Here is a 5,896-nt window from a genome sequence, read left to right as displayed (position 1 = left end):
GTTGTGGTATAACTCAGCGGAGACTCTTAGGAAAAGAGGAATACATCTGTGGTTGGGCCTTCAAGAGCATGCTAGGATTAGGTCAGGACAGACTAACCTGGGCTTCCCTGGTGGCTTGGATGGTAAAGAATCTGCCTGCAATGCAGGAGACCTGGGTTCCATCCCTGGGTCAGGAAGATCCCTTGGAGGAGGGCATGGCTACCCACTCCAGTATTCTTGCCTGGAGAAGCCCCATGGACAGAGGGCCCTGGTGGGCTACCGTCCATGGGGTCTCATAGAGTCAAAGTAAGCGACTAAGTGACTGAGCGACTAACTCACAGATTAATGTGCAGGATGGTCCAGTTTGGGGGACAACAGAGGGAACAAAGGCCTGGAGATAAGAGTGAATATGGCATAGTTGATTGAGAGATATGTCCAACTGGCTGAAGCACAGAATAGATGCCTTAATGAAAATGCCAGGGATTTCTGTGAGAATGTGAAAATTGCCATCTATAAAATTTCCCCTTATCTTTACTGAAAGTGAAAGTGGCTCAGTCATGTCCAACTCTTTGTGACCCCATGGACTATACAATCCGTGGAATTCTCCAGGCCAGAATACTGGAGTGGGTAGCTGTTCCCTTCTCCAGGGGATCTTCTCAACCCAGGGATCCAACCCAGGTTTCCTGCATTGCAGGCGGATTCTTTACCAGCTGAGCCACCAGGGAAGCCCAAGAATACTGGAGAGTAGCCTATTCCTGCTCCAGTGGATCTTCCCAACCCAGGAATCTAACCAGGGTCTCCTGCATTGCAGGTAGATTCTTTCCCAGCTGAGCTACCAGAGAAGCCCTATTTTTACTGATCCTGGGAAAGATTGAAGGGAACAACAGAGGACGAGATGGTTGGATGGCATCACCGATGCAATGGACGGGAGTTTGAGCAAGCTCTGGGAGATGGTGAAGGACAGCGAAGCCTGGTGTGCTACATTCCATGGGGTGGTAAAGAGTCAGACACAATGGAGCAACTGAACAACAACAATAAACCTTGTAGTCTGCAAAGATTTTGAACAGAAGAAGACACCAAAGATAATAGGAAATCTGGACCCTTTCACTTTTGCTTGCTATTCTCTTGAAACAGTGAACTAGTTAAGCACAAAACACAAAATACCAAAGTGAATGGTACTTGGAATTCAAAAAAAGAGTAGGCTAGAATGTGTAATTCCTGAAGTGTGTTCACTCACTAAAAATAATCCATTCAAAAATCATATTTGAAGCATCTCCCATGTACCATACACTATCATTACAAATAGAATTTTTGGAGGGTGATCAGATCCAAAAGCCAGTTGACAGTTTGGCTCAGACTGAACCTCACCTAGTTAAGACAAAAACAAAATGAAGTGTGCTGTTCCAGAATATATCCAAATCCACAACAGGTGTTGTTGTTCAACTTTTTGAGACCCCATGGACTGCAGCACTGCCAAGCTTCCCTGTCCTTCACTGTCTCCTGGAGTTTGCTCAAACCATGGGTCATGAAGAGTCGGACATGACTGTGCAACTTCACTTTCACTTTTCACTTTCGTGCACTGGAGAAGGAAATGGCAAACCACGCCAGTATTCTTGCCTGGAGAATCCCAGGGACGGGGGAGCCTGGTGGGCTGCCGTCCATGGGGTCGCACAGAGTCAGACACGACTGGTGCGACTTAGCAGCAGTAACAGCAGCATGTCATTGAGCCAGTGATGCTATCTAACTATCTCATTCATTCTCTGCCGCTCTCTTCTCCTTCCATCTTCAATCTTTCCCAGCATCAGGGTCTCTTCCAATGAGTCGGCTTTTCACATCAGGTGGCCAGAGTATTGGAGCTTCAGCTTTAACGTCAGTCCTTCCAATGTATATTCAGGGTTGATTTCCTTTAGGATTGACAGGTTTGATCTTCTTGCAGTCCAACGGACTCTCAAGAATCTTCTCCAGCAGTCTTCTCAAAAGTATCAATTCTTGGGTATTCAGCCTTCTTTATGGTCCAACTCTTTCATCCATACACGACTACTGGAAAAACCATAGCTTTGACTATATGGACCTTTGTCAGTAAAGTGGCATCTCTGCTTTTTAATACGGTGTCTAGGCGTGTCATAGGTTTTCTTCCAAGGAGCAAGCATCTTTGAATTTTGTAGCTACAGTCACTGTTCACAGTGATTTTGAAACCCAAGAAAATGAAACTTGTCACCGTTTCCACTTTTCCCCCTTCTTTTCCCCACAACAGGTACTCACTAAATATTTGTTGATCAAATGAATGAGATAAGTAACTAAATATAAAATATTATATATTTCTACAGTATTTTGAAACAGGGCACAAGATGGTCATTTATACTGAATTCCAAAATGAAGTGACAGTGCAGACCTACTGTGAAGGCAGAGACCTGGCCTGTCTTGTTCACTGAAGTAATCCCAGCTCCTTGCAGAGAGCCCAGCTCGGAGCTGGAGCACAGTCCCTATCCCCTGAATGAAAGCTGGGATAAATTGACAAATGAATGCATACTTGAATTAAGTATTTTTACAGTAAGCTTGCTTGGGGTGGTGGCATCTCTTGGGGGCAACCCTTGGGGAGATGTAGTTGCCATTACAGCACATTAAGTAGTCCTTCAGATTTTTAATGAGTGCTTCTTATAAGTGCTTCTGAACTTTTCCTCATTTTAATTCCTTGTGAGTCCCAGATGAGCAGTTGTTTAAATAGCTCTAAATACAAAGGGGAAAATCATGTCCTGCATCACTTTTGAAAGGCCACACATCAGGGCAACCCAAGAAGATGCAGGGCTTCTGTCTCCAACCAGGGCCCAGGTGTGTATACCTGTGGTCGGCCTCAGTGGCACTTGCACGTTTACCTTTGTTCCTTTCTTTAAGAGCTCTGACTTCTTTTCCTACTGCCATTAAAATCATATTAAGTCATTCTGAAGTGTTTCCCATAAACACCAAATGAGAACTATAGCTGCGAGAAAAATTATCTACCTGTGTGGAGTAGGTTATTATTTTAATTTGTCATCTGAGTGACATTCATTTTAGAGAAGAGTATTGGGGTGTGCACCCTCCCCCATGCCCCATTTACTCAACAAAGAGTGTGGCTTCCCCCGGCTCCACTCCCACCATAGCTTTAACCCCATTGGCTTATTAATTATGAGGGTAAATTTCTATTTCCTGGCTTTTAAACATCGCTTCTTTTTTTTTTTTTACTTGCCATTGGTCACACATAGAGGTGTAAGTTCACACTGATGTTTATGGTCAGTAGAAACTGAAAACCAGAGATTATTATTGTCAGATGATGATGGATGTGTGGTAATCTTGACTTTAAAGCAAGCGGGCGTCCTAGTAGAGCGAATTATGTTTACACATCTCCTCTGGCCGGCTTTCAGTTGAACAATTCTTGCATCTGTGAGGGTGCGATGGGAGAACCAAGGCTTTCAGGTGTCTCTAAGATCTGGGAATACCCACTGCAATCCAATTGTGAGTAAGGGGCTCTGTGCACTAAATCCTTGTGTTTATATTTAGAAAGAAATAAAAAATGACTGTTAGAGCTGATGGCACCCTGCTGACCTGAAGACGGAGTTTGTGATGAGGGCTTTTTCAGAATCTTATGGCCGAGATAGGACCAATTCTTTTCACTTGAACAAAAGATGATTTATGATGAAAACCTTAACCCATATGCTCTGACAGACTGAAATGTAAAAGAGGTGAAGGAAGTTGGAAACATATGGATGCAAAAATGTCTTAAGTATGTGTGCTAGGAATGGAATTGTGCAAATGCTACTTTCAGTTCTGAATATTTGTTCCAGTTTGTGAAATTCTTTTCTTGTTTTAAAGATCTCACTGCTAGATATACCTACATATTAACATGTGGATATCTCTGCCAGCATTCAGCTTCTAATTGTATATGTAATAGTCTAAGCAAGTTTTTTACTGCAGATTATGAAATTAAACTTGCACATTAATTCCCCCCATAATGATTACTGTGGATGCTATATGAAAATAAAAGTGAAGTTTTAACATTGAAGTATAATTGATTTACAGTGTTGTGTTAGTTTCTGATATACAGCAAAGTGATTCAGTTAGACACACACACAGACACATACACACATTCTTTTTTATTTTTTTTCCATTATAGTTTATTACAGGATATTGAATATAGTTCCTTGTGCTATACAGTAGAGCCTTGTTGGTTATCTATTTTATATACAGTAGTTTGTATCTGCTAATCCCAAATTCCTAATTTATCTCTCTCCAACGTCTTCCCCTTCGGTAACTGTAAGTTTGTTTTCTATGTCTATGAGTCTGTTTCTGTTTCGTAAATAAGTTTATTTGTCATGTTTTAAATTCCACATGTGTCATAATATGGTAATTTGTCTTTCTCTTTCTAACTTACTAAAGAATCTGCCTGCAGTGCAGGAGACCCAGGTTCAATTATTGAGTCAGGAAGATGCCCCAGAGAAGGAAATGGCAACCCACTCCAGTATCCTTGCCTGGAAAATCCCACGGACAGAGGATCCTGGCGGGCTGCAGTCCATGGGATTGCAAAAAGTTGGGCATGACTAAATGACTAACACTTTCACTTTCACCTGGTATGGTAATCCTCAGGCCCATTCATGCTGCTACAAATGGCATTGTTTCATTCTTTTATATTCCATTGTGTATATGAACCACATTTTCTTTATCCATTCATCTGTCAATGGACACCTCGGTTACTTCCATGCCTTGGTTATTGTAAATAGTGCCTCTATGAACACTGCGGTACATATACCTTTACAAATTGGAGTTTTCTCTGGATATATGCCCAGCAATGGATTGCTGAATCAAATGGCAATTCTATTTTTAGTTTTTAAAAGACCCTCCATGCTATTCTCCATAGTGGCTGCACCAGTGTATATTCCCCGCAACAGTATAGGATTCCCTTTTCTCCACTCCCTCTCTAACATTTGTTTCCTGTAGACTTCTTAATGATGGCTATTTTGACCTGTGTGAGGTGGTCCCTTGTTATCGTTTAGATTTACATTTCTCTAATAATTAGCAATGTTGAACATCTTTTCACATGCCTATTGGCCATCTGTATGTCTTCTCTGGAGAAATGACTAGGTCTTCTGTGCATTTTTTGATTGGGTTGCTTTTTTGTTGTTGTTATTGAGTTGTATGAACTGCTTGTGTATTTTGGAGGTGAAGCACTTGTCAGTCGAATCATTTGCAAATATTTTTTTCACAGATTATCTTTTCATAATGTTTATGGTTTCCTTTGCTGTGCAAAAGTTTATAAGTTTGATTAGTTTCCATTTGTCTATTTTTGCTTTATTTCAATTGACTTGGGAGACTGACCTAAGAAAACATCGGTACAGTTTATGTCAGAGAAGGCTTTGCTTATATTCTTTCCTAGGGGTTTTATAGTGTCATGTCTTATATTTAAGTCTTTAAGAAATTTTGAGTTTATTTTTGTATGTGTTGTGAGAGTATATTCCAACTTCTTTGATTTACAGGCAGTTCTTCACCTTTCCCAACACCACTTGCAGAAGAGACCATCTTTTCTCCATTGTATATTTTTGCCTCCTTTGTCAAAGATTAATTGACATAGGTGTGTGAGTTTATGTCTGGGCTCTCTGTTTTGTCCCACTGATCCATATGTCTGTTTTTGTGCCAATATCATGCTGTTTTGATTGCTGTAGCTTTGTAGTATTGTCTGAAGCCTGGGAAGGTTATGCCTCTGACTTTGTTCTTTTACCTCACCATTGCTTTGGCAATTCTGAGTCTGTTATGATTCCATATAAATGTTAGGATTATTTGTTCTAATTCTGTGAAAATTTTCATGGTTATTTTGATAGGGATTTCATTAAATCTGTAGATTGCTTTGGGTGGTATAGCCATTGAACATAGTTGACACCACTGTAGTATT

The sequence above is a fragment of the Oryx dammah genome, unplaced genomic scaffold (genome assembly GCF_014754425.2).
Source record: "Oryx dammah isolate SB20612 unplaced genomic scaffold, SCBI_Odam_1.1 HiC_scaffold_26, whole genome shotgun sequence".
NCBI classification, from domain to species: domain Eukaryota; kingdom Metazoa; phylum Chordata; class Mammalia; order Artiodactyla; family Bovidae; genus Oryx; species Oryx dammah.
The sequence above is the reverse complement of the archived record's forward strand: the minus strand, read 5'-3'. Positions refer to the sequence as shown.